This window comes from Lactuca saligna, chromosome 3 (genome assembly GCF_052625555.1).
Source record: "Lactuca saligna cultivar CGN05327 chromosome 3, ASM5262555v1, whole genome shotgun sequence".
Taxonomy (NCBI): domain Eukaryota; kingdom Viridiplantae; phylum Streptophyta; class Magnoliopsida; order Asterales; family Asteraceae; genus Lactuca; species Lactuca saligna.
The window spans coordinates 95,235,958-95,258,659 of record NC_136419.1 but is presented as its reverse complement, the minus strand read 5'-3'; the positions used below and the strand labels follow the sequence as shown (position 1 = coordinate 95,258,659).

The 22,702-nt window shown below is 35.3% G+C and overlaps 1 pseudogene; it reads left to right on the top strand.

Annotated features, from left to right (window-relative positions):
• Window positions 1-20,535: 20,535 nt before the first annotated feature.
• On the top strand, window positions 20,536-22,023 carry LOC145037024 (transcription factor MYB44 pseudogene; annotated as a pseudogene).
• Window positions 22,024-22,702: the final 679 nt, after the last annotated feature.

The window sequence follows — 22,702 nt, the reverse complement described above, 5'->3', positions numbered from 1 at the left end:
AGTTGCCATCTTGACCATTGGGCCAAAGTCGGCAGGTAGTCCATTTGCGAACCTCTCAATTTTTGAGAGTTCAGTCGGCACTAAGTATGGAAATAACTTCATCTTTTTGGTAAATGCAGTAGCATAATCATCAATGCTCAATTTACCTTTCTTCAGGTTCTGGAATTCATTGTTCAGATCAATCAGATCTATCTCTGAGCAGTACTACATCTTTAACTGCTCCATGAATGATTCCCAAGACATCTTCAGGGCTTCCCCTCGAGGTATCATATCTGCCAGTAACTTCCACCAGCTCAAGACCCCAGTCTTCAGTTGTCTAACTGCAAAGACAGTCGTCTGTTTGTTGCTACAGTCGCAACTCTCAAACACCATCTCCATTTCAAAGATCCAGTCCATAATCTCAACAGGCTTTGGGCTTCCAGAAAGACTTGGCGGCTTGGCGCCCAAGAAATTTTTATACATACGCCCATCCCTGTTTCTTTCCCTTTCCGGGTCATTCCTCTCTACCACTGGCAGTTCTACTTGTCCAACCGTCCCACTGTAGTTACCTCCCTCTGAATGCCCTCCATTCACTTCAGGCTCTTCCACTTGAAGTGACACTTCCTCACGATTCTGTTGGAGTAATCACCTTGTCTCCTCCATTTGGCGATCCAACATCATCTGAATCATCGCTTGCACCCCAGCCATTGTCATTGGCTCTGGTGCTGCTGCTACGATAGGTGCTTGCTCAACCGCAGGTGGTTGATTCCTGTCTTTGTTCATACTTCCAACTCCACTTCTGGTTCTTACCATTTTTGATCTACACACCAAATAAGGTGAATTCAGATCCTCAATCACGATAGATAATTAAATCATCCTTATTACTCCGAAACGTTTACATGCTAGTTCTAATATCGTAGCCGTACGCTTAGAATCTGAACACGTAAGGTCTCCAGATCCGGTCGGCAACAGACCATAGATCCGAACAAATAATAGCATCAATATAGCTACCACACAAAACATTTAGCACATAAAAGCATTTTAGGCAGCATTCCTAAAATAAACTAGTGCTTGTGTCAATTTAGGTGTACTACCTAACATATTTTAGACACACTCCTCACAATCATTACTTAGCATTCTAAGTTGAAGTCTAGAAATTTCCTACAATTTCTTAGTTCGCTTAAACTAATGCTCTGATACCAACTGTGACATCCCCATTTTCACGGCTAGAAAAGACCGATTTTACTTATGCTTTGTTTTATAAAATCAGAGTAATCTTTTAAAGATACGGTTGCGGAATTTGTTCCCAAAACAAGATATGATAATAACTTATCAAAACATTTCTCAAAGAGAATGTATTTTCATTTAATAATAAAACATCGGGATGTCATGTTCCGATACAAACATATAAGCATAAGCAGAACTTACATTTAATTACACAATTGATTTATATCTCCTTTAAATCTCTTCGTGAAATATGTCTTCGTATTAATACCTGTGATACAAAGAAAACTGAGTGGGTCAGGCTTGGGAGCTTGGTGAGCATATAGGGTTTTCATCCCACAATGTTATATCATATATTTATAAATATAAAACATTCAAACTTGCACAATTTCTCCATATAGAGGCAACTCTTTAACCCACCCCATCGATCCTCACAATGACACGATCTAAACTCTCGCATCAAATATTTTTCCTCTTTACCTGATCCCTACTCATGGATCTCAAACTATCCTCTTCACCTGATCCATACTCACGGATCTAAAACTACCTGATCCATACTCACGGATCTAAAACTAACCTCCTGATCTGATCCATACTCCCGGATCAATAATTGTACCCAATCCATACTCCCGGAATAGGGACGATTAACTATACCTTAATCCTGATCTGATCCATACTCCCGGATCAATAACTGTGCCCAATCCATACTCCTGGACTAGGGACAATTAACTTAATCTTAATCCATATCTGATCCATACTCCCGGATCTATAACTGTGCCCAATCCATACTTCCGGACTAGGGACAATTAACTTAGTCTTAATCCATACTCCTAGACTAATAGCAAGTTTATCTCTTTACCTGATCCATACTCACGGATCTAAAACTAACCTCTTAATCTGATCCCTACTCACGGATCTAAACTGACCTCTTGATCTGATCCCTACTCACGGATCTAAACTAACCTCTTGATCTGATCCCTACTCTTGGATCTCATCTACCCATGTCCTACCCAACATATTTGTAGATATAAAATACATATATATATAGTTTAACTCATTAAAAATCTATATAGTTCATCCATTCCACCAATACCTCCAATAAACAACAATATATAAACACATAGCACGTATTTCGTAGCAAATACTTCATACTTATGTGTTAGAAGAAAGTAACCACACACTCACACATATAAACCACAATATACTTAATACACTCAAACCATACTTGTATTATTATCGTGTTTATGAAAGGTAGTATTCACTCACTTGATCAGAAGATGATCGGACAGCACTATGGCTCGTAGGAGTAGTATTTCTCAGCAGATCTGGAAGATCTCTACAAAAATCGAACTTCTCGCGGGCAGAGCTTCGGCTCGGGAACCGCACTTCTCGGGATCTTCGGGATCTCGGAACTTGCCTCGGGGTCGAGAATAATACCGGGGCTTCGGGATATTTCTAGCATGCAAAACGATGCAAAACGGGAGAGAGAAGAGAGAAAAATGGCATTTGAGTTGGCAGCCCTCGCATCCTATTTATAGGAGGCTAAAGCCTCGGAGTACGCTGGGGCGTACGCGTCCGAATTCGTCATGGCATGCGTCATCCGAAGCCACTTGCTGCGAGGGTCGTCATGCTTCGCTATACGCGGGGCGTACTTCGGATCAGATCAGTGACTCCTTCGGATAATGCCGGATTTTCTAATTAAAATTAAATACAAAATATTTAATAAACTTCGGAAATTCATATCTTCTTCATACGAACTCCGTTTTCGACGTTCTTCATATCCACGCGAAGGTGAGACTACGCTCTACAACTTTCGTTTAGACTCCGTCGGCTAATTTTGACTTTTATTTTTATTATTTATTTTTAATAGGCCAGGACAGAAACTTTCGTTATAAATTCATAACTTCTTCGTTTGACGTCCGTTCTCACCTAACTTTTCGTCGTTTCGCTACTAACAACGAGATCTTCGATTCTTGTTTAGATTGCTAAGGCTAAATATCACTCTAACGTAAATTCACTTTTTACGTCATTCAATGTTGTGCCGGTTTTGTCGCAAAACTTCAACAAGTCATAACTTCTTCGTTATAACTCGGATTTCGGCATTCTTTATATGTATGGAATCCTTGTAACATATACTACAACTTAGTTAAGATTATTAATTCTAAATAATCTTTTATCAAAAAGTCATTTTTGACGCTTATCGTCTCTAAATTTACTAGCCCTGATCTACGGGCGTTACACACCATCATAACGAAAGAATGACTCGGGATCATAAACACATATGTGTGGCATATCTACATGCTGGTAGGTTTCGACTAGAGATGCCGAGGATATGCAGTGTAGTGTGTGATCGTGAAAGGAATTTTTGGTGAAAGAACTCATTGTACCTCTGCTAAAAATTTGGATTAAGCAGTAAACTCTTGAATGATCATTAGAAGACTAAGATGGGTCATCGACTAATGTCAATACAACCTGATTGGGAAGAAACATTCATGTGAAAGATTTCATTAAGGCTTCAAACACAAGGAGTCTTTGAGGCTTTGAGGACAACATGTTCATCTTTTAGGGACACTTAACTAGGACAAAATTTTGAATAATACTTGCTCCCTTGAAGAATATGTTCATGTGGCATGTGAAAGAACATCATATTATTGCAATGAGATTCCAACGACAATATTTTTACATTTTTGTATTTATAGATTAATTTTTTTGAAGAATTTTTTTTTAGATTTTTTATTTTTAGAAAAAGCAAAAACAAAAAAATAACATCTTTTTGGATTTTTAGTTTTTTGAAAGAAGAAATAAAAAATAAGAAAATATTTTTTGGATTTTTGGTTTTTAGAAAGCAAGATAAAAACAAAAAAAAAACAACTTAAAACATTACCTAGATGCTTTCGACCCATAAGCTAACAGTGTTGAAGCATAGGTTTTGCGCCAAAAGTCTTCCATCAGATGCGAATTGAAATCATGTACAAAATGATTCAGAAGGAACTCGAATGCAAATGGAGTCAAACAGTTAACATGAGTAGTAACCTCTTAATAGAATACAAATAGTTGAAAGTGAATTAAAACATATGAAAGTTATACCTACTAATCCAAAGTAATAAAAATAATCGAAAACAAGGTAAAACACGAGTTCTGGTCAGATTTAAGTAGAATGAGGAACAGAGCATGCTTTCAGCATTCCCAGACCATTCAAAATCCTTAAGTATGATTTTTCATCTAAAGTTTTTGAGAAAATGTCAGCAAGTGGATTTGTTGTTTTGACAAAATGGACTTCAATGTTTCCATCTTCAACGTAGTCTTTGATAAAATGATAATGAAGAGCAATATGTTTTGTATGCGAATGTTTGACCGGATTGTGACAAATGCGAATTACACTTTGAGAATAAGAATTTAAAGGTATTTTCTTCATGTTGATTGCATAGTCACGCAATTGGCTTCGAATCCAAATCTTATGATGTGCACGCCGCAGCAATAATGTATTCTACCTCAATAGGCTTATCCAACGAAGGAATTAAGCATGTCCCAACTTTTGTGTTATTCGTCATGCCAAATCTTTGAAGCTAGTTTTGAGTATATTTCTCCTGATTTATAAAGATTCCATCCCTACTTTGACGAATATTTAAACCCTAAAAGTTATTGATTTTACCCATCATACTCATTTCGAATTTACTTTTCAATAAATCCTCAAATACTTTAGACATTGAAGGATCAGTAGAACCAAAGATAATGTCATCTGCATAAATTTAAACGAGCATCAGATGATCCCCAACTTTCTTTCGAAATAAAGTAGGATCTACGGATCCTTGTTTAAATTTAGCGATTTTCAAAAAAAAAAAAAATCAGAGTTGCATACTAGGCACGAGGTGCTTGTCTCAACCCATAGACTGCCTTGTCTAAAATATAACAGTGATCATGATACTTATCATTAACGAACATGGTGGTCGTTCTGCATACACTGTTTCTTCCAAAACACCATTTAGGAATGCACATTTCACGTCCATATGTGAGACGTAGAGATCCTTGTGAGCTGCATACGCAAGAAAAATCATACTGCTTCGAATCTTTTGACATGGGTAAAGGTTTCCTTATAATAAATACCTTCTTATTGAGAATAAACTCTTACGACTAGTCTCTCTTTGTTTCTAACAATATTTCCTTCTTTATTACTTTTTTTCTTAAAAATCCATTTCAAACCAATTATCGAAACATCTTCAAGTTTAGGAACCAATCTCCAAACCTTGTTTCATTCAAATTCAGCAAGTTCAGATTGCATAGCACCAACCCAATTAGGGTGTTCTAATGTAGTCTTTACTATTTTTGGTTCTAATTTCAAAATAAAAACATTAAACATATAAAATTCTTGACGAACATTCAACAACTCATTTTTGGATCGAATCTGGACTCGTGTCAAGACCCCAAAATTTTGATCACCAAGAATATGTTCTTTCAGATGATTTCTTGTCCATTTGTCCATCGGTGGATATGCGGGATTAAATGTAACAACCCGAAATTCCGTATCATTACTTGTAACTCTTTTCGTAATTCAATTCGATCAACCAATCGTCGTTTTCAAATCCGATTCCGATTTTGTTATTTAATTAAGTCATTAATTTGTACGTAACTAATATGACTTAATGGGTGTCTTAATGCATTTAGAATTCATTCTAACACCCCATTCTAGTAATCGGAACATTTTTAGAATTTACCATATCGGGTTACGACAACTTAATCGGGTACGACCAAAAGCCCCACCTAACGCCGGTATCGGGTAGAACTCCACCGTGTCCAAAACTTAGACACTATATAAAGTGTTCTAAGCCTTCGTTTGAAGCTTTTGGCTTCATCTCACTACTCTCTCTCTAACCTCTCTTCTCATCCAAGATTAAGGTCCAAAAACATAGATTTAAGGCTTCAAATCATAGAGGTAACCTTCCTAACTTGTTATTCAACCTCTTAGGCCTTCAAATCCATGTTTAAATTGTGATTTTGGACCTGGAACATGTGTTTACGGCCAAGGAGCATGCTTGGGCCGTAAACACATAATATTGGGGTTTTTGAGCAATTTAACCCTTCCAAACCAACATTGGGACTTAGATACGACCTTGAGGCTTACAAACCTGGACTTGGAACACCTTAAACTTGAATTTTGAAGGAGAAATGAGAGTTTATGGCCAAGGTATGTGCTTGGGCCGTAAACTCCTCAAACATGGGGAGTAAACTCACTTAAACATGTTAGAATGCCTTGTAACTTCACCAATAGCCTTGGATTAAATCCTAGAACCATCTAAAAATAGTTTGGGGACCTTAAACACATCAAACACTCTCCATTTGAGATTTTACGGCCATGGCACATGCTCCTGGGCCGTAAACTCCTAATTGTGTGTTAAATGGTGCCCTAAAGTCATACCAAGCCTTGGAAAATTAATTAGAATCACATGTGATTGTCCTAAGCACCTCAAATGAATTTTGGTTTGAGCTTGGGGGAGTTTACGGCCGTAAACTCCATGTTTATAGCCATGAACTCCCATAAATGATGTTTATGTCCATACAAATTAATCCAAGGCATTTGATAAATCCATTCTAGCAATCCCCATGTCCATTCAAGCCATAAAACACTCAAAACTACCCAAACATGAGTTCACGGCCGTGAACTCATGTGTGTTAGGTTATATGGCTGAAAATTCCATTAGGGAGTTTACTCTTGAGGAGTAAACTCATTTGCCAAGTCCCTCGCATCATTTCACGTGCGAAGATGTCACCCGGGTCACTCCAAACACTCGTTTTGAAGTGTTTTAATTCATTTGAGTGTATTATCCTATATAATTAGTGGTTTAATGTCTAATTAGATACCTTTGGGTACCATTTCATATTACATAGGAACCTCGCGTGTTAAGAAGCCCCGAACCAATGTTTAGTGTCCGAAACAGTTGCGCTTTCTCGTCGGGTAAGTTCATACCCCTACCCTTTTTCATTGTTTTCACTGTTTTCAGGGGGAACACAAGAAAAGTACAAGGGATTACTTGTACTCAAAACATGGTTTCATGTGTGTGTTTCACATTTTATATGCTTTTAACACTGATTGCTACAACTGATAATCGTTTGAACATGCAGATCGCGTAAACATATATTTGTGAAATGGATTTTAAACTGTTATGTTTTATATATATTTCACAAATGGTTTTCCACATTTTATCAGTTAAAAGCATGACATTAGAACATTTGAACATAAAACCTGTACTGTTTTGTCCTCGGTAACACTCCACAGAAATACGCGAGTGGAGGACTTTCATATTATTACTAGTAAATTTGTTAGTCCTGTATGATTGGAGACACGTCCTCGGCGAACACTCCACAGAGATACGTGAGTGGAGGACTGCACCCCTAACCAGAATCTCTGGGATTTAGAGAGCGTGACTTGAGTGTATAGATCTATACGGGGCTGACTACCCCACACCTGGCTGCTAGCTACAGCCGAACCGAAATGGTTCAAGGGTGACGAAAGTCATAAGGTGATGTGGACTACTTATTGCCATATCTAGTCTATCGTATGGTTATGGAACTCGTAATTAGGAGAATAGAGATTTACTCAATAGTAATAATGAATATCGTAATACATCTTTTATAGTGATAACCAACATTCAGGAAAGTATGGGACTTTCCTGGGGAAACATTGAACATAACCACATTTTACAGATACATCTTTTACATTGATAACCAACATTCAGGAAAGTATGGGACTTTCCTGGGGGAAACGTTTACATAACTAGAAAAGGGTAAGAAACAGGATAACTTTACATCTTTCACAATTGGTAACACAATCAGGAAAGTATGGGACTTTCCTGGGAATACATTGGTACATAACCAAGACAGTATGTCAAACCAGATAACCTAACTGTACATTTACACAAGAGAAAACATGTTTTCAGTGTACAACTTTACTTTACATGTTGACAAACAATAATCAACCTTTTTAAGAAAATATGGGATTTTCTTGGTGTGCGTAACATTTCAGAAACAGAAAGGAAACTTGAACATTTCACAAACAAAAGCCGCTTATGAACTCACCAGTGTTATGCTGATTTTTAAACCGCTTATGTTCTCAGGTCAGCGTTAGAACAGGTACCCGAAGATCCTTTTTGTCCGAAGACGGAGTACTCGGAAGACCCGTTTCATTTTGTTCATATATATACTATGTATCACAACTGTACAACTTTACTTTTGAAACAATTCTAAAACTTTTCTTTATGTAATGTAATGGTTGTTTTACTTTACTTACGATGTGCATTGGATTTGATACTCAATGTGGAGTCAAACCCGGGAATGTTTCCGCCTTCGGTTTTCGGGGTGTGACATTAAAGTCCAAAGGTGAATCTTCAAATATGTCTTCAAGATCCGAAAATTCTGTTGCAATAGAAGTATTATCAGTTACATCATGAAAATCATTATTTTGATCATTACCATCATCACAAATCGATCCACATGGCTATCCCATAACCAATGGATTTATCATGTGATGCACCCCCCGACATCAACGTGGTTAGGCATCGCTCCACCTTGAAATGAGGTTGAGTTGTCATATGCCCCCCCTCAACATATGAATCATGTCTTTGGTTGTGGGACGTAGAAATGAAGTGCTCCCCCTCCACTTGATCATCAATCGAAACATGTACTCTTTTGACATTTCCTTTTGAAGTTGATGAAGAATGTTCTTCGTTTTCTTCATTTGTGACTGTCAAATCATCAAAGTGTTTTGAGATCTCTACATTAATTTCCTTATCAGGAATACCAAAATTTAAATCAAGATCAATATCAAAAGTATGTATTTTTCCAGATTCAACATTTGGTTCAACAATAATTGATTTTTGAATGAATGACTGTTCAACTCTTTTGACATAATGATCATCAAATGTGAGATTGAAAAATTATTCTAGCTTCATTGTTCACTTGTTCAACACCATATAGGCTACAAAATTTTGAGAACATTCCAAGAAAATCCCTCATCAACTTTTGAATGAAATTTGGAAAGACTGTCCTTGAGATTCATGAGGAAACATTTGCATCCAAAAACATGAAAAAATTTAACATATGGTTTCCTTTTGTTTATAGTTTCATAAGGTGTTATGTTAAAATGGCAATGAATGAAAGAACGATTTTGCATAAAGCAAGCAGTCGAAATCGCCTCTGCCCAAAAGTATTGTGGCAAATTCACATAAGTGAGCATCGTTCTCGCCGCTTCACACAAGGAACGATTCATCCTTTCGGCAACACCATTTTGTTATGGTGTGTAAAGGGACAAAAAATTATGAGATATGCCTAGTTCAGTCAAAAATCAATTACAAATTCGATTTTTGAACTCTGTTCTATTATCACTCTTTATCTTTTGAACTTTCCTTTTTAAGCTCAATTATATGTTCTTGATCAAATCAATAATCACTTGAGCATTTTTAGACTTCCATAAAAGAAAGAAAAGCCAAGTAAACATTGAAAAATCATCAAAAATAACTAGTATGTACTTCTTCTTATTGAGAGTCTCAACAGTTGAAGGTCCACACATGTCAACGTGAAGAAGTTCTAAAGGTTCAATGATTTTTGAATCAATTATGATCGAATGACCTTGACGATGTTGTTTTCCCTGTTTACATGCAACACACAACAAATCATTGTCAAAATTCAAAACAGGTAAACCATGAACAAGATCATTAAGAACAAATTTGTTTAGATTTTTGAAGTTGAGATGAGAAAGACGTCTATGTCATAACCGATTGAGATCTGAAGACGCTTTCAATAGAAAACACACTAGGGGAATGCCCATAATTGGTTTCATGTTAAGAGTGAACATATCTCCCTTTCGTTTCTACTTTAACAGAATCTCCTTCGTTTCTTTGTTGGATATAATATTTCATTCCTCTTCAAATTGTGTTTTAAACCTTCTACAAAATTGACTCGATTCACGATGAATTTCTCATTCGTTACTTTTCCATAACCTTCTACTTTACATTTCTGGTTGTTTCCAAACTTGAAACTCCAACATTTTCTAATATTCGAAAATCTCTCAAATTTTCCTTCCTCCTAGTCATGGGATGCAAGCATCCACTATCGATATACCAATTTTCATCATATTGTTCATCACATAGTACCTGCAATCAATTAGAAGAATTTAGGCCCCCAAGACCTTTTGGGTCCTTGGACATTACTTTGAAACACATTGTGCAACGAAGAACCTAAGACCCAATTACGACCTTTTGATTTGAAACTGACAATTAAGTCAATTTCACTTGCTTTAAGCATCGAAATATAATCATGCAATGGAGAAGGATCAACTTTTATTTTCACTTTTTCATCCTTTTTCTGAGAGGCATCAATTTTATTCTTTGGAATTTTGTTCCGCTTTCACACCGTTGATGTAGACTCTTGAGATGAAGTACTTCCATTCATTAAATCATACAAGTACTTCTCCTAATCATTTTGTATTTGCTCTTGTGAATAGTTTCGTGATTGATACTGATTTCCTTTTCATTCAAGCCAATGATTGATATTCTTAACATCACTTCTACCTTCTGTAAATGAAGCTTCATCTTCTGTGTCGAATCAGGATTTGGAAAATTTTGGTTTTTAGGTTTAAAAGGCTAACTTTTCCTTCATTTAACTTCCAAATTCTCAAATTGTCTTTTGGGAAATGATCTTTGTGAATGATTTTGAAAACGATTTTGATATCAGTTTTGATAACCAACACCATTTTGTTGAAAAAAAATTCGTTTTTTTTTTTATCAAAACTTCTTTGTCCATGATTTTGACCAAAACTCATTTGTTCATGATTTTGAGCAACACTTCTTTGTCCATGATTTTGACCAAAACTCATTTGTTCATGATATTGAGTAAAACTCCTTTGTCCATGATTTTGACCAAAACTCATTTTTAAATTTCTTTGTAAACCATTTTGTCAAAAGTTATTTTGGACATAGTTTCGACTCCTTTGAAAATCATTTTGTTTTTGAAATTATTTATTTTGAAAATTCTTTGCATTTTATGAAAACTTCGTTGATGTTTCAGGAGATTTTTGTTTAAAAACATTTCGTTTGTGAAAAGCTTTTTCATTTTTTTCAATAGGCTTTATTTTGTGATTTTGATTTTGAAATTCCTTCCTCAGAAGCCAAATTTTCTACTCCTCTTTTGAAAGTTTTTGTTTTCACATTTTGATGTTTTAGATCATTAGGTAAAGAATAAACACATTTTTCTTTGTTTTTATTATCAACATCATATTTTTCTGTTTTCATAACCCAAACACGTTTTGTTTGACTTTGTTGATGAAATATTTTTAAGTTTTTGTTCAAACCATTTTCGACTGTGTTTTGATATGAATAAAATCCTTCTTTGTCACATTCACATTGTTTTGATTTACCAAATTGTTCAATTCATGAGCAAGATTATCACCATTTCCTTTGGTAACAAAGACTTGATTTGAAAATACAACATCTTCTGAATCCTTGAACCTAGGGTAAACCACAGTATTTTATTCCAGATAATGTTTTCCTTTGTCTTTCAACACTTTTGTGTACTCCTTGGAAGCCTCTATGACTTGATCTACCACAACTCTTGGAATTGGTTTCTCATTTGAAACTTCATTCTTGTCACTTACATAATCCTTAACCACAACATGACCATGAGAATCACAGGCTTTGGATGTCAAAGGTTGATTGTTGTTTAATTTTGAAATTAAATCATTACATTCTTTTCCTTTAGCCATTGAATTGACATTAATGACAGACAATCGTGAGCAATCGACACATTCCTCTTCTTCAATTTCACTAATATTGTCAGAATTATCTTTGATATCAACAAAATTTTGTTGAGAACTAAGTGTCGACTTCTCAGTCATGTTCAAAATCTTGACTTGTTTATTTTTAGTTAAGGTCTCATTTACAATTTTCACAAGATCATCAGCATTCAAACATTCATTTATATTTACAATACCATATGCATAAGAATCATTGGGAATTTTATCATAATCGGCTATCTTACTTTCACAGTCGTATGTGATTTCGTTTATCTGTACTCTTTTATAAGCAAGAAAACCATGCTGCTTTCGATGCTATTCACTACAAATCATAATAGAATGATGAAGTTCAATTAATTTCACACACAATCTTCTAGAAGTATTACAATAGATGTTGCGTTGTTTTACAAGGATACTATTGTCCATTCGATTAGAGTCTCCATCTATTAAAATATTAGTAATCCTTAAATCTAGAGATTTTATTAAACCCTTCTTTTCTTCTAATTTATTTCTAGCTTCATCATAGAGGGTTTTAGACTTTTCTACTTCAATACTCATAGAGATTAACCTGTCATTAAGATAATAACATGTATTATCAAACTCATATAAAACATCATTAAAAGAAGATGAACAAATTTTAAATGACATTAGAAGCTCATATACCTTTTCATTCATTGGTGATCTGATTTCATCCTTCGACACAAAACATCTACCTTTGATTCTTTCTTCTTCATCATCCTCACTCTCGTCATTAATCGCCTTCACTTTTTCATACAATGCATCGTGTGTGGGATGGCGCATTTCCTCATCATCTGATCCAGAAGACTAGATTTGATAGGTTCCCTCTTCTTCGTCGTCTCCCCTAGAAGTCGGGGAAATACCCTTTGTTTGAGATCAAATCTCCTCAAGCTTCTCAGCATAGTAAGCCTCGTCCTTAACTCTCTCTCATTCTTTTCATCTTTCTTTCTTAGCATATAATCTTTCGCTAAGCAATTGTAACCATTGCAATAGTTACAATTATATCCAGAATCACCCTTCAACTTGAACTCCTTCTTCTTCTCATTCAAACTCTCCAGTTCTTTCTTCTCTATCTTTACTACATCCTTCACCGGTTTCCCAGTCGAAGATACACCAGCGCCATCAGAATTATTCTTGAACTTCCAATTAAATGGCTTCTTGAAGAATTTCTTGACCTTATTATTTGATTAATATGCAACAGCTTCATCATCGGAGTTGAACAATAATCCTTCATCGCTATCCTTAGATTCTTCTTCAAATTCTGATTCCTTTGCAACAACTTTCGACACCAATTCCAAAGGTCCTCCCATAATTAATTTACTTTCTTTAGAAACATCATTAATCTTACTTTCATGTGCTTTCAATACATTGTATATTTTCATAAGAGAGTAACCATCAAAGCTTTCTTGTGTCTTGATCATCAGACTGCTATTTCTCTCTTCTTTTCTTAAACCCATGAGAAAGGTGAGATTGAACTCTAGCGATGAACATGTCACTCCAAAGCGAGAACACTTGAAGATCAATTCATCCAATAGATCATAGTATGATTCAATTGATTATGTTTCATTTTGCTTGAATTCTCCCAAGTCTAGCAAGAATTGTATGACTGAACTACTCTTTGTCTTCTCATTTCCTTAATATTTATCCTTTAGTTTATCCCAAATTTGCATTGAAGTTTCACATCCTTGAACATAATTGTAAACTACTGTTGGAAGAGCACCATGTAACATGCTAACATTTCTTATTGTTTTCCTTCATCTTGCCTTTTCTTGTGATCATGTCCCTAGTAAGTAGCAGATGTACCAATAATGTCTAACATATCTTGACTAAATCGACCTCTTATGGATCTCATTAGATATTCATAAATACCACTCATATAATCTTGCATCATGTAAGTCCATTACTCATTATACCACGGAATCAACATCTGAATCTTTGTTGATGATCTGAGCAAGTAAGATAAATTAGTTATCATGTTCATACTGAGATTCACCATTGTTGTATGGATTTTGGAGAAAGAGAATTTTTATTTTAATTGAAATCTATGAAATAGATTGATTAGAATTCAATTGATCTAACACAAAAAGCGAAAAATCAATTCAATACAATCAGCTGACACCAGTTTCCTGATTTAATTTGTGAAAGATTTTGAATCAAAAAGAGCAATTAAAAAAATGAAACATTACAAGAAAAATTCAATCGACTGAGTGAATCCTGATATGATACCAATTGATGTGAGTTACAGATTGATTAAGAACACGAGAGAATCAATAAAAGTTGTAAATGGACACAAGATCGAAATAAGATATGTTTGGCTCAATTACGTCTAAAGGGTATAAGAGAATATTAGAGTACAAATACAAATGACACTCAGGTCGTTCATTTACTCTACTCTATGTACTTACCCTATTTATAGCATACAACGGACTCACAAAAAGTTACACGGACTAGACATTTAAGTGTCAAAACTAAGATGCGTTGTAAATAGATAGAGTGTCGAAACCAAACTACTTTCGACACATTACATATACAGACTACATTCGACTTCTCACTATATACATTCAGCCTAGCATCAACGTATAGCTTTTCTAAAATCCAACAGACAAGCCAACGTGACCATTCTAAACACTTCTCCCGTAAGTAGATCAATCAACATCATAATTGGAATTACTGATAAATCCTATTTATGTATCCATAACAACGACTATGAATATAATGTAAGTTACACTTTAAGCGTAGTAAATGTAGCCTAACTTACAGACAGTGTCTAGCAAAAACCTAGAATTATGCGGGCAGACTCTGACCTGGGAGCTTCTAATCATCATCGCTTTGATGCCGCAGGACCTCGCTAAAGTAGCAAGGAACTAGGGATTAAAGGGAAAAAAGCTAGGAAGTTTTCTTAGAGGAATTTTTGTGTGAAAAGCGTCTGAAATGAGAAGGCTATATATAGTACCAAAAAGTGAACCCGCACAACATAATAGGTCGGAGCGCGTCGTGCATGTGCCGACCATGCTGACATGTCGCCTTTTGTGCAGTGCCATGTGTTGTGATTTGGGTAGGGCTACCAGGCGTGCCGCACAAGTAATCTGTGCGCGCGAGGATTTCTGATTTTTTTTAAAATTTCATAACTTTTCTGTATGAGCTCCATTTTCAACGAGTTTTATATCCACTCGTAGATATCTACGAGATCTACGACTTTTGTTTAGATTCTGTTGGCTAATTTGACTTTATTTTAAAGTTACATTTTCATAGGCTTAGATTGTTAAAGTCCATGTAAAACTCATAGATATATGTTCTCGGTTGTCTTTATATTCACGAATAGTTATGGACGAGATATTCGACTCTCGTTTAGATTATTTTTCCTAACAACCGACTGATTTTAATTTCGGTTTCTATGTCGCACACTATTACGTTGAAACTTCTAAAAAATCATATCTTCCTCATGCGAATTTAGATTTGGATGTTCTCAATATGCACGCTCTTGGTTTAATGATTCCTATGACTTTCGTTTAGATTTATTATGCTAATAAGTAATCTATCTCTAATTCATATATTACAACGCACATAGCCATGTCGGTTTGATTGTAGAACTTCGAAGAGGCATACCTTCTTTATTCGAAGTCGGATTTGGGTGATATATATATATATATATATATATATATATATATATATATTTACACACGAGAATCGTATTAATGTTTCCTACATGATTATGTTGATTAATTTGGCTAAAAGCTAATATATCTCCACTTCGAATTTTATAAACTAGGATGTATATTGAGTTCTATTGGAATATGAAAATGGGGTGTTAAAAAGAGGCACTATGGTCTGAACTTACAACCATAAAAAATTACAATGTAGGCACTTGGATCTTCCTTGGTGATTTTAATGCAATAAGATTTGTGCATGAGATGTTCAACTCCATCCTCTACAGATTAACCACTGCAGACTTCAACCGCTTCATTGTCAATGCATGTCTTCATGAATTCAATATGGGAGGCTTGGAATTCACATGTCTGCGTGATGACGAACATAAATTGAGCAAAATTGATTGTTTTATCGCCCGCAAACTTAATTAATTACAACCACTCACGTACGACACTGTACTTGCCTGGGAATATTCGTATCATTCTCGTCTTATTCTAAAACTTCCGTTAACTATTTTGGGCCTCCTACTTTTTGGTTAGTCAAATCTTGGCTAAATGAAGACTTCAATGTGTTGTTCAAAAGCTCATAGGATTCCTTTCAAGGATTTGGCACTTCGAATAGGTTTCTTGCTGCTAAACTCAAATTCGTCTAAAATGTCATTTGTGATTGGAGCAAGCTGAAATCAAACAATGAGAAATCAACATTAGCTCAACTCAAAAAGGTGGAAATTTTGGATATGATTGCTGAATCTCGAGTACTCACTAAAGCAGGCAGATATGCAAAAAAATCTTGGAACTTGAGCAGTTTGTGAAGCTTGATCTTTAACAGAAAGCCGAAATCAAATAGGTCACAGAAGATGATGAAAATTTCTATTTCTTTCATGGCACTTTCAAACATAAGAAATGAAAAACAAAATTCATGGACTTAACATCAATAATAAATGGAAAACGGATCCCGTGGCATTAAAATCTAATATTTTCAACTTCTTTGCTGATAAATTTCATGAGTGTTGGACTCATAGACCCAAATTCATAAACCACAACTTCAACCAACTTTACTTAGCCCAATCTTCCTTTCTTGAATCATAGTTTTCTATTTAGAATATAAAATCCGTCGTCTAGCATTGCGGTATGCAAAAGGCACCCAGTCTGATGGGTACACCTTTAAAATCTTAAAAGCAAATTGGGATATGATTGGTGGTGATATAATTTGTTTTGTCGAATATTTTGAATCTATAGGATCTCTTGCACAAGCATGTAATTCTTCAAACATCACTCTCATCCCAAAGGTGTGAAATCTATTAACCCTCAACGATTATTCTCCCATCAGTCTAGTTAGTTGCATGTATAAAAGTGGTGGCTAAGTTACTTGTAATCAAACTGAAACAGGTAATTGGGTCGGTGGTGGATGATGTCCAGTCGACTTACATTTAAGGCAAATACATACTTGACAAGCCTCTGGTAATGAATGGACTTATATCATAGGTAAAGCAACAAAAGAAAAAAAATGTTTCTCTCAAGGTCGAATTTGAAAAAGCTTTCGATTTAATTGACTTGGGATATTTGGACTATGTCACGGATCAAATGAAATTTGGTCGCAAAGGGAGGAAATGGATATCTTGTTGCCTATGCTCAGCAAAAGCATCAATTTTAGTAAATGGTGCACCAACTGAAGAATTTCCAATATCCAGAGGGGTTTGACAAGGCAATCCACTATCACCGATCCTCTTTATCTTGGCCATGGAGGACTAAATATCGCTGTTAAGAGTGCTATGAAAAATCCTTATTTCATGGGGTTAAATTACCTAAAATGGGCCTTTAGTTTTACATCTTTTCTACATTGACGATGTGATATTTGTTGGGGATAGGATTGCGAAAACATAAAAAACTTGTCCCGTATCCTGAAATGTTTCCATATATCCTCACGGCTAAAATCGTACATTGTGAGGAAATCATTAAATGAAGTGTGGTGCAACATTTCTAAGGAAATTAGATCTATTGAAAGGCTTCACACTGATTGTAAGGACAACTTTTCCCTCACCCATGATCGGATGTTAAAATTCTATTCTGGAAAAATTCCTAGTTTTGTAACACTCTTTTCCATCTCAAATTCCCCTACTTATATTCAATTGAAACAGTTAAAAATTGTTTACTGGATGGTAGACTTTGTAGGGATAGTTTCTCATGGATGTGGGGATTTGAACCAATAGGTCCTAAAGAATTAAATGAACTATTGCATCTATACATGGATATTGGTAATATGAATACTGACCAAAAATCTAAATATGGGTTGAGATTCACTCTCAATCAAGTGGTGAATATACAATGAACTTAATGAGGAAACTATTTAAGTCTAAACAGATTCCATACAAAGGGACGCCAATCTGGAGGTCAAAGATAATCCCTCTGAAGGTGCGTTGCTTCATATGGAGAGTTGCGTTTTGTAGAATCCTGATGGCTGAAACCTTGACAATAATTGGAATCAATACATCTAGTTCTTTATGTCCTTTGTGTAATAAAGAAACATAAACCATCGATCATCTATTCATTACTTGTGATTATTCTAAAGTGGTGCAACACTGGATATTTAAATGGTGTGATATTGTAGACAAAATATTCTCAAATGTTAGATAATTCATAGACTTTATAGTTGCTTGGGGGAATTGTCCTAAGAAAAAGGAGATCTTAATCATGGTGTTTTATTGTCTTATTTGAAACATGTGGCTATCCAGAAACGACAAGATCTTCAAACAAATTGGTGTAAATGCTACAAAAATTGTTGACAACATAATTTCGCTCTCATACGTATGGTACAAGCATCGATGTGGTGTAGGTTGTGATAACTGGGTTGAGTGAAAATTGCTGACAACATAATTCCACTCTCATACATATGGTGCAAGCAACGACTAACTGGGTTGACTGAAATTGCTGACAACATAATTTCGCTCTCATACATATGGTGCAAGTATCGACGTGGTGTAGGTTATGATAACTGGGTTGAGTGAAAAATTACGACAAAATAATTCCTCTTCTCACACATATGTTGCAAGCATCGACGTGGTGTAGGTTGTGATAACTAGGTTGAGTGGATTGTATGGCCTTTCACTCATTTTTTACTTAGATTCTCATTTTATATTTGTCTTAATCTCTTCTCATATTTACTGTACGCTTCTTCCTATGAGAGTGCCCAAATTTTAACGATATTTGTGTATCTAAAAAAGCATAAGGATAGATTTACAAATCTTAATTATAAAAAATGATCGGTCTTCTCCTTTCAAAGCTTCTAATTTGTAATGTATTTTGCCTAACGGCTTGATTGCTCTTTTTATTGAAAATTTTCCAATGATAAAAAATATTTAAAGAATTATTCGAAAATAAAATATTAATTTTTAATTGAGGGTAAAATGGGTGGCTCAAGGTGAAATTGGTGGGAATACAGGCTGGATTCAGAAACAGTGTATAGTTTTAGGCACACCAATCGCCAGTTCATCACCTATACACCCCCCTTTCCTGCATGCTTCCCATTCCTAACTTTTTTTTTTTTTTTATTTTTTATTTTTTATTTTTTTATTTTACCTAATCTACCTTTATTTTTTTTTTTAATGCTTTTCACTCTTCAAAATTAATTTAAAATTTTAATTAATAAGAATTAGTTGAACAGTAACTTTAATTTTGGAAAAATTAATTCCATATGAGCGGGCACAATCTTTTTATTTTCAAAATTAGGCAAAATAGTATCTCGATAAAAAAAGATTCTATGGTATTTCTAGAATAGATTTATAATAATTAATTCATATTTAAATAAATTATGTCAGATAAATTATCCCTCCAGTTGAAATACTTGAAGTTCTCACGTCATTTTTAATTGACAGCTTGTTTTCCTTCATTAATTACAATTAATTAGAATGTAATAATCTTATTATAGAATATAATCCAGAAATATAAGTAACATATAATCAATGAATCTGTTTGACAATATTACTTTAAATAATAAGTGACAAAAAAAAAAGGTAGCAATCCAATAGCCCTGAAATAAAACATAAATTATTGAGATATTCTAGTCAAAGCTTATGGGCTCTATGTATTTAAATCCTCTTTTTACCCTTCAAAGTTGAAATAGTACATGATCTAAATTAATATTATCACATTCATCACTTTGTTATATAATCACTACATTATTAAATCTCATTAATGAAAACTTAGTTTGTTTGATATGTCTCTTATCTAGTCTCATACGAAATCAGTATTATCTTAATCAGATCTAAATTAATTGATTAAGATCAAACAAAATATATTTCAAATAACATTTTTTTTGGAAAATCAATGGTGTTATCTGTTATGAAATCGTAACTATAATAAGTTATAAAAAAATGTTTTTTATTTAAAATTTCACTAGTTTATTTATTCACTTTGATAATGACTACGTATGATCCAACGACTACCGGACATTAATAAAAGGCATTAATCCACCGCCACAGTTTAAATTTATATTTCTAAAATAAAATCATAAAATGGTACGTTACATATTATAGAATAAATATATATTTATATTCATCATTTTATTCCTAAAATAATGATTTTATGTACAATGCAGGAGATATTTTGATATTTTCATATTAACCTGTTGAAAGACGACAAAATCGTGTTAGTCACGCGCGTTAAAGGAGAGTGGAATGAAAGACAGGTAGAAGTAGAGCTTACGAAGACTAGTATGTGTAAATCAGTGCTGGGCTGTGATGTGACGCGTGTCCGTTAGCCAGCTGTATCCCAAATTCTACCAAATACAACCGCTTGCTCCAGTCACAGCCGGTGTCCCACCATTTTTACCGGCTTAACCGGTCATCCCTATCCTCTCTCTCATATAAAAACCTTCATTCATCCTTCGAAACCTTCCATCTTTCTTTCGTTCTATATTCAAAAATTTCATCTCATAACTCATAAGTTCCTGAAAGCAGTAGGTTTTGATTTAGGTTTTGGTTTTGATTTTGATTTTGATTTAAAATGTTTATGGGTTGTAATACTCCGAAGAAGGATATGGATCGGATCAAAGGACCATGGAGTCCTGAAGAGGACGAGTTGCTTCAACAGCTTGTTGAGAAACATGGAGCGAGAAATTGGTCGTTAATTGGTAAATCTATACCGGGTAGATCTGGGAAATCGTGTAGGTTAAGGTGGTGTAACCAGCTGTCGCCGCAGGTGGAACACCGTGCGTTTACGCCGGAGGAAGACGAGACGATTCTTCGTGCTCATGCTCGGTTTGGGAACAAGTGGGCGACGATTGCTCGGTTGTTGTCAGGTCGGACTGATAACGCCATTAAAAACCATTGGAACTCGACGTTGAAGAGGAAGTGTTCTTCGATGACGAATGAAGAGTTTAGTGAGTTTGCTATTCAACAGCCTTCGTTAAAAAGATCGGTTAGTGCTGGTTCGGCGGTGGCTGTTTCCGGTCGTTATTTGAATCCCGGTAGTCCGTCTGGATCTGACGTCAGTGATTCCAGCGTTCCGGCGATTTCGTCGTCGCACGTCTACCGACCAGTCGCTCGAACAGGGGCGGTTGTTGCTCCGCAAATCGAAGTAGCAACGTCGTCTCCTCCGCCTCAAACGAAAGATCCTCCGACTTTATTAAGTCTCTCGCTTCCTGGAGTCGAAAATGAAGAGTGTACAGCTGCTCCGACGCCGATGCAGTTAATGCCGCCATCGCCGGTAGCAAGTCCTTTACCACCTCCGCCTCCGCCTCCGCCGGTTCCTATCCATGCTATGCCGTTGCGGCAGGTCCCAGTCGATCGTTACAAGAACATAAACCTAAACAACGCCGACCTCATGTCATCGATTCCGATGGCGATTTCCTCCGCGATGCATCAGCTTAAGGTATCTCAAAATCCAGTAATGGAAGTAGATCAACAGGATAAGTCTTTCACGCCGTTCAATGCAGAGTTTTTGTCTGTAATGCAAGAGATGATAAGAACAGAGGTCAGGAATTACATGACAGGAGTCGAACAACATAATCACCAACAACGATCCGGAGAGGGTGGCGGAATGTGCATGAAACAGGCGGCGAATGGCGGTGGCGATGGGTTTAGGAACGCTGCGGTGGTGAAGAGAATCGGCATTAGCAAGATCGATTAGAAGTAGATTTGTTGATAGGTGATGATCGGAGAAGGCGCCCTGAAATCTTGAAAAATTGAGACGATGATCGGAGAAAAAGGGCAAAACAAAAACAATCTTTGTTATATTTCTCTATTTGTTAATTATATAAAATATGCCCAAAAAAAGAAAAAAAAAAAAGGAAAATAATCATGTACAGGGGTAATCTTGAAAATGTAAGAGCAACAGAGGGTAAAATGGAGATTATAAAAACCTTCTTTTTAGATCCAATTTCGTTGGTGTTTTTTTATTTTTAATTTTAAAATTAAATCAGGAAGTTCTTGAAATTTAGAAGTATAATAAATTTCGGAAATATTTAATAAGGTTCAGTTAATTTATTTTCCACATGAAGATAATATCAAAGAAACGGGTATTGGGCCAGAAACGGGTATTGGGTCGGATGAGGGTTAATTGTTTCGTTTTTTAGCTTGCAACAATTTTGTGGAGCTTTGGGCTTCTACGTTAGTTGTTGGATTACAAAGGCTTAATTCGGATCTCAAAACCCTATAATTCTTGTTAGTTCTAGGGTAGATTTTGGTCCAATTTGGTTCAAAATTTTGAAGTTTGGTTATGTTATTAGTTGAAATTTTCCAGATTGTTTTTAATGCATGGAAAGTTTTCAATCGTGATAGCAAGTTTGATCAAAATCTGTTACACAAACTAAAAGTTGTAAGCATCACTTTGAGTGTGGAGAAATAACTCTAGATATATAGTGTTATGACAAAAATAATCAAAAAACACGAAATATAACAAACATAAACTCAAATAAATCAAATTTATATACAAGATTCACAATCAGAAAAAATGCTTGAACAACAGCATTCAAAAACACGAAAATATGTAGATTGTCAGGACAGAAATTGCTCTTGTCTAGTTTGAAGATACAACAATCAATCAAGAGCAAATATTG